General features: G+C 40.6%; 1 pseudogene; it reads left to right on the top strand.

Annotated features, from left to right (window-relative positions):
* LOC102832698 overlaps window positions 1–11,908 on the top strand; it is a 25,561-nt pseudogene extending 13,653 nt beyond the window's left edge.
* The last annotated feature ends 2,218 nt before the right edge of the window (window positions 11,909–14,126 follow it).

The following is a 14,126-nucleotide window of genomic DNA, read 5'->3' as shown; positions in this document are numbered from 1 at the left end:
AGATGGATTGGCAAAGTGGCATCATCAATGGGCTCAAGCATGGCAACAATTGTGAGGTTGGTTCAGGACCGGGCAGTGTTTCGTTCTGTTGTGCATAAAGACACTATGAGTCGGTACCGAATCAATGGCACCTAACAATAACAACAACAACAGTGCTGAAATGGGGTACTGGGAAATCCATGTACTAAAAGGGTGTTTAGCCTGGCCAAAGCAGAATATACAAGAACCAAATGGCCATCCTGGTACAATAGTTATAGTTATACATTCCCTCCTTCTCTAGCTAGACTCTATAATCCATTACCATCACTTGTGCCTCATCCCTCTCTAACTGTAGTCATTTACTGCAGCTCTTAGTTATGCTCCTTTTCTTTAAGATTAGTATTTTCTTCTTCTTTAATTAGTAATTAATCCCTATTCTGAGGATTATTGCAGTAACAGAGGAAAACAATCATACATCGCTTACACTGGAGACAACCTAACCAGAATACTCAGCATGACCTAGAGTAAATGAGGCGACAGGGAGTTGCTGGAATTCCTAGGGCCTCTACTTTGTATCTGAAATCCTTATGAAATTTCCTTCCTCTTTCTCCTTGGGGAGACAGATCTGGGAGATTTCTGCTCACCTGTCCTCTGAGTAGCAATGCTCAATAAATGCTTTGCAGTTTGCTCTGAATCCTGTCTCTGAATATTGGCTACATCAGCAGCAGATCAGCAGATGATATTCCAGGATTTCCCTGTTGTCTTGTTTAACTACCCCACAGGGTCTACAAGGTTGTACATCTTTATGGCGGCAGAATACCACATCTTTCTTCTTGGAGTGACTGGTTGGAGCAAACCACTGACCTTATTTGTTAGTAGCTATGCATCATCAGGACCCCTTTCTTAGCTCATGTACTTTGATTTTTTTTTTTTTTCTATTTAAAGTATAAAGACATTGGAAATTAAAATAGTTTTCAATTTCCTCAAAGAAAATAAGTACTTCAGGATAAAAAATGGCTAACAATGTGGACAAAAGAGCAGTATCACTGTAGTTTGAATCCAAATGTCACATTTTGTGATTGGCTGATTTAGATGAGTTCCTTAATCCTTCTGTGCTTAAGTTCCATTTTCTATAAAAGACATGATTGCTTCTTTCTGTGAAGTGTTGTTGTGAGCATGGAATGGATCAATATATTTACTTAGAGCAGTTCCTGACAGAGCATGTACTCACTATGCAGTAACTATTATTTTGTATAATAAGTGTTCATCTCTCTTTGGTCTAATATATTCCTTTCCTTTTTACTTTGTTTTGGCTAAAGTGTATACAAAGGTCCTATGTGGTCCAACAAATTAGTGCTAGACTACAAAGGCCACTTGTACAGAAAATTTCCCCTCGTATTTTGAAACTCTTATGCAAGGGCCACTTTTGGTGTTTGAGGTATGACTGTCATGCAGTAGTGGTACAAACATGAGGGGGGTGAGAAACTTGCTACCATCAAAGAAGAAGAGATCGGAGTAGAGTTCGTTCTTTGAACCCTTAAGTTCCTGGGCATTGAACCTCCTTGAACTAGGGAGAGCAAGCTGTGACATTGGAGGAATGGCATAAAAGAAACGTCAGCAGAGCTAAGAGCCAGCGTACAAGACAGAGCAGTGCACTTTCCCATAACAAGTACAACTCAGTGACTTTGGGCAGGAGGCTTGCTTGCTGTGTGGGGTGGCTCTAGACACTTTATTGGGGGAGCTAGGTTTGCTGACACTTGAAGCTAGAATTGAATGTCTTTAGGCTGAGACTTATTATGGAGTGGTGTGCTCTGTGGACAATTATCAGCAGCCCTAATAAAGCTTTGTAATATTGCCAATGCAGGGTAGATGCAAGATCAAGGGACCAAGGACCAGAGAGAGGCCTGCCTGTGGGCATAGCTGAGGAGAGGCTGTCCTGACTATGAGAACTGACGTGAACATTTCTGACCTTAAACTGAAACCTGTTAACTTCTTGTGCAGCAAGTCTGCTGCTGCACAAGACCTCTTTAAAGTGTTCAAGAGCAAAGATGTCAGTTTAAGGACTAAGGTGAACCTAACCCAAGCCATGGGGGTTGTATGAAGAATAACGTGTCATCAGGATTGGAGGAATACTCATTAACAACCTGCGATATGCAGATGGTACAACCTTGCTTGCTGAAAGTGAAGAGGACTTAAAACATTTACTGATGAAGATCAAAGACCGCAGCCGTCAGTTTGGATTACATCTCAATGTAAAGAAAACAAAATCCTCACCAATGGACCAATAAACAGCATTCATATCAACAAAGAAAAGACTAAAATTGTCAAGGACTTCATTCTTCTTGGATCAACTATCAACACTCACAGAAGCAGCAGTCAAGAAATCAAACAACATATTGCATTAGGCAAATCTGCTGCACAAGACCTTTTTAAAGTGTTGAAGAGCTAAGATGTCAGCTTGAGGAGTAAGGTGCGCCTGACCTAAGCCATGGTATTTTCAATAACCTCATATGCATGTGAAAGCTAGACAGTGAATAAGGAAGACCGTAGAAGAATTGATGCTTTTGAGTTATGGTGTTGGAGGGGAATATTGAAAGTGCCATGGGCTGCCAAAAGAACCAATAGATCTGTTTTGGAAGAAGTGCAGCCAGAGTGTTCCTTGGAGGCCAAGATGACCAAACTTTGTCTCTCATACTTGGGACATATTGTCAGGAGGGACCAGTCGCTGGAAAGGGAGATCATGTTTGGTAAGGTAGAGGGTCAGAGAAGAAGAGGAAGACCCTCAACGAGATGGGTTGGCCAAGTGGCAACATCGATGGACTCAAGTGTGGCAACACTAGTGAGGTTGGCCGAGGATCGGGCAGTGTTTCGTTCTGCTGTGCATAAGGTCGCTATGGATTGGCACCAACTCGATGGCACCTAACAACAACAACCACCCAAGTCATATGTATGTGAAAGTTAGACAATGAATAAAGAAACTGAGAAGGATTGATGCATTTGGGTTACAGTGTTGGAAGATAATGTTAAAAGTGCCATGGACTGGCAGAAGAACAAACAAATTTTTGTTGGAAGACGTGCGGCCAGAATGTTCCTTAGAAGCCAAAATGGCCAGACTTCACCTCTCATACTTCAACATACTGTCATCAGGGACCAGTCCCTGGAGAAGGACAACATGTTTGGTAAAGTGGAGGGTCAGCAAAAAAGAGGAAGACCCCCAACGAGAGGGATTGGCACAGTGGCAGCAGCAATCGGCTCAATAGTAGCAACAATTGTGAGGTTAGCACAGGACTGGGCAGTGTTTCATTCTGTTGTGCATAAGAATGCTATGAGTTGGTACTGACTCGATGGCACCTAGCAACAACAACAACAGCTTCCCTAGTAAGCCGTAGAATTGTGAGTTTGGTGTCTGAGTCCTGTGTGACCACTGTAATGGATTATTGAACCAACAGCTGAATAGAGAGTGCTTTGAAAGGGATTGTTGGTGTCATTTTTTACATAGCCATAAAAAATGGAAAGACATATAATAGTTAATAAATAATACTTGTCTATGAACAAAACTTAAATATAAAGGCAGTTGTAGCAATGTGAATGTTCTAATTTTTTACATAATTTAAAAAATGTTGAATCCTGTTTATAGATTAGCAATTCAAGCTCTAAATTAAAATTCTTTGAAAGAAAATGCAAATCAAAATTTAATCTCAGTAAAATGGAGACTGTAACAACAGCAACAACAACAATCTGTTGGTGTATAAAATACAAAAAATGAAAAAATTTAGCTATTGTCTTGTCCAGAGGTTCACAGATGAGAAAACCAAGGCCATCAACTTTTTGTGAATGGATGCAGAAATACCCAGAGGGAAATGGGATTCCATGTCTTCTTGTGTTCTCAGCGTGGGACACCCTACTATCTGGTTCTACCTTGTCTTTCATTCATACTCAACCCTCTTCATCTCAGTCGTGATCTCTGAGTGGGTAGGAACACACCCAGCCTCACACTAGAGGCAAATCATTCCACCAGCCAGCTTCAGGATTTCTTGCTCAGCCCTGACTTCCTGCTTGTTTGGATTTCCTGTTCCCTCATTCTCTGGCTTGAGGTTTCTGGCTTTATTACCAGCTTCAGGCCCTCTTTCTCCTCTGAGAAGACCCTTATACACTCTTTCATTGCCTTTCTGATCTCATTACTCCTGGCCTGCATGCATCCTGACCCTGCCTGCTCCCCAGACTTTGACCACTAAGCAATCAGCTTTTTGTTGGCCACTTAGCACCTGTTCCCCAAGGAGCCAAGTTCAGTATAAGAGATAGACTTCCTATGTGCAAAAGGTGAGAGTGAATTGTCACTAACAAGCTATCGTATTCTAGTACATAGATCTGGACTATTTATTGTTCCGTGCATCAATCTGGGTGATGATGGTTGTTGTTAAGTGCTGGTACTTCATTTCACTTGGATCCTCAGAGTGGGATCCTATCTTCATGGCCATTTGTATCTGGCTCTATTTGCATAATCCTTGGATGTCTGTTGGAAATTTTTCTCATTTCTTGAAAAATTCTTATAACCTTTATTGTCACATTGTGTTGTTGTTAAGTGCCATTGAGTCAGTTTCTACTCATAGTGACCTTGTATAAGGTTTCTGAGGAGCGGCTGGTGAGATTGAACAGTTTACCTTGCAATCCAGCTCATTAACCCACAGCACCACACCAAGAGTCCTTCATTGTCATAGGTTGGGAAAAAGCCAATTGCTAAGGTGGACATGAAATGCTTAGAGAAGCTACCTGTTTACTCTGTCCTTTCCCCATTCCCCAAGGGTTCTCATCCAATTCATATTCATTGTATTTCTGTATTGGGTCAGATCCAGATCCAGTACTTTTGTGGTCTTCTTGGTGCTATCTTTTGGCATAGGCACCTTCTGTAATAGAGGAAACTGCTAATATCTTGGATATTGCTCCTTGGTAGGGACACTTTTGCCTCATCCTCACAGAGACGAAGTTCAATTCAAGTAGCCCTAAACTTGTTGACATGAGGATAAGATGAGACATGAGCAACAAGTCACAGGAAATGGTCGTCCTAGCCTTACATCCAAATAATTCCTGGAAGGTATCTAAATCTTGTGAGCTTAGTTTTCCAGGTAAAAAGGAGTCCATGGTTTTTAACATTAGTGGCTTTTTACAGTCAGGTCCTGACTGTAAAACTCTTTAGTTGCACTGTGATAATGATCATGCAATATGCATTATGAGTTTTGTTGCATGATTTAGCTAAATCAGATGCAACAGATATACTCCTATGTGTTTTGATAGATAGTTTAAGAAGGTAAATGATCAAGAGTATGTAAGTAAAGATCAGAGATGACTGATTCTTCCAGATATAATTACTGACTTCTTTCCTAGGAATCTTTGCCCAGGATGTGCTTCATCTTCAGATGGTGAACCATCAAGACACCTGGATGATATCTTGGCCTCATGGGAGCTACTGTCTCATCCCATCCAATGAGGGTCTTTTGTATCCACAATAAGGTTGCATGATGAACTCAATAGAATCAAACAAGAAACTATCTAAACCAGATGCAAACCATCAATCTGTACATTTTCTACAAATCATGTTGACAAGTTAGTACAAGTTGGCCCTTGGAAGTTTCAGACCCCAGTCTAGGATTATATTAATCATTACTCAGTCCATTTCATTCAGGTTTGGCCAAGGGTCAGCACAACCTCAGGCACCCCCTGAGTTGCAACAGATTAATAGTCATGAGCTTTCGATTATAGGACACACTTTCTTTCTCTCTAGCAGATATACTAGCTTTCTCAAGGGACTAACTCAGGTCTTTATGCACATAAATGGAGCCATTGCCCCCACCACTGCCAATATTTTCATTAGTTAGGTGAGATGACAGATTCTGATTAAAGTATTCACAACGTATGTGCAGGAACTACAGAGATCACCCAACAGAAGTCAAACTCATGGTACTTTTGTTCCCCACTCAATGTGGTTCAAAACTGAAGAGTTCCAAGGACTTTAAATGTTCTCATCTCTGTCCTAGGCTCCTGTCATACCGGGACATTAGCATGCTTGGGGATGTGGAGTAAGGGAAAGTGTTCAATTTTATGAGTTTATCTTTTGTGAGTTCATATAAGGTGAGCATCTCATGATACACCTCTAGTTCTTTAGTAATAATACTGCCATTTCCCTTGCAATAAGGATGAACAAACATTCTGGTTGGCCTAGCATCATTGGAAGGTGAGGCTTCCAATGTAAAATGTTGGAATCTTGGCACAAGTTGTTCACCCTACATTGGAACTCAACAGATCTTGACAATGAATGACAGAGTGTACTTCAGATTTATGTCTGTGAATGGTTAGCACAGAAATGTCTCTGTCCAATGTGGCTTGCTGATGTTCTTACATTCATAGAGGCTTTCCATGCTAGAATCTGCATTTAGATTTGCACATGCACATGGTGGCTGGATTATTTCCTAAACAATCTTATTCATATAGACTATACATGGAGTAAAAGGTCTATGATAGTCACATGAGTATCATTCTTTTAGTTCTGTGTAGTTTTTCACCAGTGAGTCAGACAAATGAATGGAAAATAACACAGAAAGTGTCTTTATGACAGCAAGTCCCTTCTCTTCTCTCTCTCTCTCTCTCTCTCTTTTAAGCGTCCATTCCTCCCAACCATTGATTAACACACTGTCATCAAATACTTCTCTAAAAAGGAAATTCTCAAACTGATCTTGTCTCTCCATTATTCATTCACTCATTCAATAAATATGTATTGAATGCTAGCATGTAACAAGTACAAATACATCAGGAATAACACAAACCAAAGGTCTTACCCTGGCAAAGCTTATATTCTAGGAAAGAAACTGACAGAAAAAAATGTAATATGAAATGTAAAATATATAAAATGAAAATTTGTGGTATATTGGGTGCTGGTAAGTGCTAAGAGAAAATGAGAATAGGGCACCTAAGAAGTTTCAGTTTTAAGGGCAAAGAAAACCTTGTTTTTCAGAAGTAACAATCTGGGAGCTGAATGCAGTAAGGTAGAGAAGGTAGTAGACATTTGGGTGAAGAATATCTCAGTAGAGGTAATACACACACATCCAATGCAAAGGCTTAAGACAAACATGTGTCTGACAGATCCAGGAACAATCAGGGAGCTTACAGGGGGTGAAACAGAGTTTTAGGAGGGAGAGCCTTTCTACACCAGAAGAGACAAGAATTGTTGTTGACATAGTTTCTTCCCTCCAGGAAGCAGAGTTGGTGGAATAAGTGTTTTCATTCTTTCAGCTTCTGTTAACGTATTTGGCTTGACCTTCTTCCTCATCTTCTCTGAAGCAGGTTTCTAGGCCTGGACCAGTGAGCAAACAGAGTGAAACCACTTATGAGAAAATCTAGTGATGCATTCCGTCCACATGATTAGTTGCTCATTGTTCTCCCTCTCTTTTGTGCCTGCTTGAGTGATTAGACATTTAACTTGAGCTGACATTGTTTCCAGCATCTTCTCAGAGGCCTTGGCTATCACAATACTGGGACTTTTACCAGAAAAGGAAAGGTTAGGTAGTTATTTCTCTCTGAATTCCTGAAAACAAGTGTGTTTGTTTTCCTTCATGTTCTCCACTCTTTCCACTGTTATCCTGGCAAAATCGTCAGGACCTGGAAGACAATTTTTTCCCAGAGTCAAAAACTTAGTACCTTGGTAGTGAAAACTGAAATAATAAGGAGAGTTGTGCCCAAATGCCCATAAAATGAAGTGGGAGGGCTGGCATGACAAAACATTCTGAAACTAGAGGAATGATCCGGTATAAAACCTGAAGTCCTGGGCATGGAAGCCAAAAGCAGACAAAGTTGCCCTCGCATCAAGTGAGGCACTATCAGAGGCATTGTCCCAAACCCAAACCAAACCCACTACAGTCTTGTCGATTCTGACTTACAGCAGCCCTGTAGGACAGAGAAGAACTGGTCCATAAGGTTCTGGAGGCTGTAAATCTTTGCAGAGTCCTGGTGTGGTGCTGAGGGATAAGCACTGAGCTGCTAATCACAACCACAGTTCGGCAGTTCAAACCCACCTGCTGCTCCTTGGAAATCCTATACAGGATTGCTATGAGTTGAAACCAATTTGATGGCACATAGTAACAACAAATCTTTATAAAGCAGACTGCGTCATCTTTCTTTTGTGGAGCAATTAGTGGGTTTGAACCACTTATCCTTCAGTTAGCAGCCAAGTGCTGAATCACTTCACCAGCAGTGCCTGCAGAGGGAAAGAAAAGTTCTGCCCTGAGGGAGCTTACACATGAGTGGAAATGGCTGACAACAGTAACCAAGGAAAATATTCACAGAGGTGACCCAAGAATGTCTCTTAGGGAAATTGGCATTTGAGCTGAAACCTGAATGGTGACAAGGAATATGTTCTGAGAAGATTTGGGGATGGATGAATGTTGGGTATCTGGAAATTACTGGTAGAAACAGTGGTGGAGTATAGACTTGAGGCAGGAGAGCTCTATGGGGAAGGCAGAACTGGTTAGAACTCTCCGAGCCCAGGGTAGAGTGGTTGAGGTAAGTCAGTGAGCTACTTGGTCTGGGTTGCATAAGGTCTTGAAGGCCATAAAAAGGAGATTGGAACTTGTCCTAAGTTCACTTGAGGAAACTCCAGATGTTTTCTCAACCAGGAAGTCATATGGTCATATTCATATTTAAACTTTCTAACTGCTATGTGGAGATGGACTGAAAGAGAGAGAATGGAAACAGTGGAGGCAAATAATCGCTTATATTATTTATATTCCCAGGTGATAGGTGACTGTATTCTGAATGGAAGAAATACAAAATAATGGTATTTGGGGAAAGATTTGAGGCATAACTAACATAGAAAGTGCTGGTGGAATGAATATCAAGTACTGAGGGAGAGTATAAAATCAATGAAGACTCCTTGGTTTTTGGACAGATTAAATGGAGCACCCAGTTTAAGTAAGATGGAGACACCTGGAGGCAGAAGTGACCAGGAGGATACTTCAGGAGTTCTGTTTGTAGCTAAGACTGAGATAGCTGTTGGGTACGCTAACAGAGATGAAGACTAATGAAGTGGCCAGGTTTGAACTCAGTGGGAAGATCAGGGAGGATCTACCATCAGAGAGACTAGAGATGAAGGCTGAAGAAGTGACCAACTTGGAGCTCAGGAAAAAGACCAGAGAGAAAGTTGGTAAGGAAAAAAGACCAGTTGGGATCATCCTGAGTGTGAATTTATTAGAGATAAGTTTCAAGGACAGATTCCTGGGTTCACCAACATTCAACGGTCAGGGAAAATATGAGGATTTAACAAAAAAAAATTGAGCAGGAGAGACCAATCAGGCAGGAGGAAAATCAGATTGAAGTGGTGTCTGCTAATCATGTGAAACAAGTCGTTAAGGAATCATTCGTAACCCCTGTCACATTCTGACTGGTAAGATCAGTGAAATGGGCAATGGGTTTTCCTGCAGCAAGGTCAGTGACAGCTTTGAAAAGCACTGACTTGGTTAAGTGGTGGGAGCAAAAGTCTTTTGGGAGTGGGTTCAGGAGAGAATTGGAGGTGAGGGAACAGGCCACAATTGTGCACATATATTCTGGAATGTTTTTCTTCAGAAAGGAGCAAAATAATGGGATGGTAATATTCAGAGAAAGTGCTGTGATTTTCGTGCAAATAATTATATTCAGGAGTCCTGATGCGGCACTGTGGGTTAATGCGCTGGACTGCAAAGTTGGTTTGAATCACAAAGTCAGAGGTTCAAGCTCAATAGCCGCTCTTTGGAAACCCTATACTGGGTCACTATGGGTCGGAACCTACTCGACGGCACTTAACAAGAACAACAACAAATTATATACAGAAACCCACAAAATCATCCAATTTCAACCACAATAAATTACATTTCTAATTGTTGGAAAGCTCAAGCCTATCAAATATAGGGCTGTTGGACAAAGGGCTCAAATCAGAAGATGTCACCCATCCTCATGAAGATAATAACCCTGTTGATGCCTGAAAGTGAGAAGAGCTGTAAATAAGGAGTACATGATGCCAGAATCCTATAGAAGGGGGCCTGGATTCAGATTGGAAGACCAGGAAAGACAGAGTGAGCTCTGAGCTGGTCTTGAAGCCTAAGGAAGATTTTAATGAACTTGAGTGAAGCAATAAAAGTAAAGTTAAAAATTAAACCATTGAATCAATACAATACTCCCATTTGTTAATATCAGGTCTAAAAGATTCAGGTAATCATTTACTCCTGGAAATTAAAAAATTGTAAAAGCTAGAGAGGCATTTATTTGAAAGGAATGAGGACTCTGAACACCTCCCTCAGGTTAGCATTCATCTTTTTCTTCACTGTTCTGCTTCTGAGATGTGCTTCTTTTCCCTTCGAGAGCACCTAAATTTGCTCATTTGCAGTTGAGAGGCAGGGAAAAAACTCTATCCTGAGATAATTGTGAAAACTGAACGAAGATATTGTCTTTTCCTGGAAGAAACAAGATCTCCATTGTCTGGGAATTAAATGCTTCTGACAGGTAGGTGCGGGGAGATAGTCTGAATAATCCGAAGGATTTGGAGGCAAATCGGCCATTTAAAAGTGTACCTTTTAACCAATAATGTTGCCCTCGAGTCCGTTCCAACTCATAGCGACTCTATATAGAGTTTCTGAGGCTCTTTACAGGAGTAGAAAGCCTCATCCTTCTCCTGTTTAGTGACTGGTGGGTTTGAACTACTGACCTTGTGTATAAGCAGTAACACTACCCAAATACTGGAAGTAGATTGGACAATCTGCAGTTTAAGAATCATATATTAGGCTTGTTTTTTTGTGAGATTTGCTAATCTTTAAAAAAAAAAAAAAGTGCTAATTAAGTCTATGCTGAGACAATAAGCTTAAATGCTGAATTTTGGTAGAGGAACAGTTTCATCAAGGCTGAAAAATCTAATTAATTAAAATAGATCGCATCCTTCCAATGAATTTACTTATGGGGAAAATATAACTTAATCAGTCCCGCATATGTTTGGGAAGTAGTTAGTGGGATAAAGATTTTGAGGTATGAGAAGCAGTTTTGACTTAGGAGCCATGAATGAAAGGCCAAAGTTGCTTCTCATATGTATATAGATATAAATGTTTGGTGGGAACAATAGAAGGGGCAGTTTAGCTGTTAATAGCTGTGTACACATCCTTAATTAAATGTCACATTGTCCATGGAATTGGTGACTACCAGAAGCTCAGGATCCACATTCATCTAAAGGGAACAGACAGAATCATATTTGGCAAGAGAAATTGATATAAGAATGACTGGTCCCATTTTTTTTCCTGATTATTTCTCAATTAGCTATCTTCTAAATCAATAGATAAAGTTGACAACTTCCACATACATATTTCTAAAGAGGTTCTCTATTCCAAGCCACAGACTCATAAGCACAAGACTGCTTGATAGTCTTCCCTTCTTTTAATAGGCTCATCTGTACGGTGCTGTAAGATCAGCACTGGACTACGAACTATAAGGTCAGCTTTTCAAACCCACCAGATGCAACTTGAAGTCTCTACAGAGAGTCACTTTGAGTCAAAATGACTCGATGGCACTTAACAACAACAAACCAATGTGTCCAAAACAAAGCTCTTGCTTTTCTTCTAGAAATCGGTTCTCTTCCCTGTTCATTTTCCCATCTTCTTTGAAGGCAGCGCCAGTCACTCTTTTGTTTATTGTAATAATAAATCTAGAAGTGTTTTATGATCTCCCCTCCCTGCTTTTCAGCCGTCCCATATCTACCTCATTAGCTAGACTTAGTGGCTTGATCTCCAAAATATATCTGGAATACGGTTCTGTTCGTGACAGCCAAAGCTAGTTGCTAGTTCGAGCCTATGCTTACACTTGATAAATACTGCAACAGTTTCTTACTAAGTTTTTTGGTTCTTGTTTTATCCCTTGTAGGTCATGAACCATATGCGTGAGTTACAGGTTCCTAATTGGGGTGGTCTCTGCTCATCAACTTGATGTGAATTATTCTTATGTCCCTCACTTTCTCTGCACTAGACACGACTTTCTACCTCAGAAATCATGGCACACTTGCTGACTTGCTAGTTCCTATCCCTGGAATGCTCTTCTCCATGCTGACTTCCTTTTCAAGATTTGCATTTCAGCTCAAATATAACCTACTTACACATAGTCTGACCAGGTAAAGTAGTTAGACTAGACAAAGGATGCAGTCCCCCTCTCATGATACTAGTCATTAGTAGTTATTCCTGATATTCAATTGTTTCCTTCAAAGCTCATGAGGTCATGTTTACTCATCTCTTTCTTCTTGTTCCTTTCCTAAAAGTAACAGCCATTGTCATATTGTCCAGGGCTGTATTTCTTGTCCTACACAGTTTTGCCCTACTTTTCTCTTTGTTGCCACCTTCCAATGCCCATTGTTATCTGCAGCAAAACCATGTTTGCTGGTGACCAAAAATCTGGCACGTACTACTGCTATAATAGGTATTACAAGTACAGGGCAACTGATTGAGAACTAAGATATTCAGTCATAGACCCAAGAGAGAAAGCTAAGGTGGTAGCTAGTTCCAGTCAATGAGTCAACAAACGTTGACTAAATCAATGAATGAAGTGTGAACTCTTAAGACATTGGTATACCAGAAAGGCCTGTATAGGTAAAATACTTGGGGAAATTTCTTCGTGGGTGTGTGTGTGGAACTTTTCATTGTGAATTGAATGAAGGTTTACAGAGAAGATCATTAGTTTTGCAATCAACAAGTCAAATTCTTTGTTTCATCTCAATGATTGTAATCCTTTCCATGTAACAACAGTTATCCTACTTCTTCCCTGTGGTTCTTATTTCCATTCCACTTGTCTTCCCATTCCTTCTCAACTTTGTCCTTAGGTAAATGTTGCCCTTTTGATCTTGAATGGATAGGATTTCAGTTTCGACTTTCATTTGATTTCTGAATTCTGATGTTGACTAGAGGTTTCCACGGTCTAACAAGTGTACCTTTGAATGATGTGAATGAGGTACCTTGTCTGTTAATTGGGCACTTACCAACTTTAGTGATTACATACAGACATTATACAACATGTCCTCTTATGGTTAAAAATAATACAATCAAAGGATCAAATGTATATTTGAGTCTATAGTAATGGAAGGCATACTCCATTGTAAAAAAAAAAGTCTTTTGGTTAATTTTGGTCTCTAAATGATCTCATAATTAGTCATTCCAATCCAATGAAATGCATGAAACTATAACATATATCTTAAATGACACATTCTCATCTCCTCCTCCTGCCTGGAAGGGAGGGGCCTGAAAGGGAGGGGTCATTTGGTTTGACTTCTTGCTCCCTCCTCTCTCATTCCTCTTGTTAAATGAAGCTTCAGATCCTTTCAGGGCTGGTGGCAACGAGATATAGGAGAGTTGGGACAGAAACTGTCTTTCTGTTTGCAACACTTGTGATGTGGTATCCCTGCTTTCTGGGCTGGGTGGATGTTTAATTTCCCTTCTCTGGGAGGGAAATCGCAAAATCTGTTGGGGGACATCCATCAGACCCTCCCATGTTATAGTAAAATTCATGTCTTCTCATTGATCCATATTTAGCTGTTGGGCATCCTGCAGTCCTCCCTTCTTTGGGATTCACATGGTCCTTCTAGACAGTTCTATTGGGCAGTATTTCATAAGGTTGTAAAGGGCTCCCTCAGCGCTCCATATCTGACTCGTAATGGACCAGCAGGTGTCTGTCCTGCATCTTTGCACCTGCAGCTGTGCTGTGAGAAGGATTACAACCTTCCAGTGATCCTTTCCCTGTTCTGCAATCTCAGAGTCACAGCCTCATGCCTTTATGTTTGGAAGCATGGGTAACCCACTTACCAGTGCCCTTCACACATACACACACACTCCTCCAAGGGACATAAATCAAGCCCTCTGAACTTCCTATCCTTTTAACTAAAGCAAGGGAATCGTTCCCTTCTTCCCTCTTTTATGTAAGTGGACTGAGAAAATGACAGGGCATACCAAACACTAAAGACTGAAGACCAGAAGAGTTGTGGGATGACATCAAGAACATCATACAGGAAGAGAGCAAAAAGTCATTAAGAAGACAAGAAAGAAGGAAAAGGTCAAAATGGATGTCAGAGGAGACTCTGAAACTTGCTCTCCAGCGTAGAGAAGCTA

This window comes from Chrysochloris asiatica, unplaced genomic scaffold (assembly GCF_000296735.1).
Source record: "Chrysochloris asiatica unplaced genomic scaffold, ChrAsi1.0 scaffold00213, whole genome shotgun sequence".
Classification (NCBI taxonomy): domain Eukaryota; kingdom Metazoa; phylum Chordata; class Mammalia; order Afrosoricida; family Chrysochloridae; genus Chrysochloris; species Chrysochloris asiatica.
Note: the sequence above shows the minus strand (reverse complement) of the source record. Positions and strands in the feature narration are given on the sequence as shown.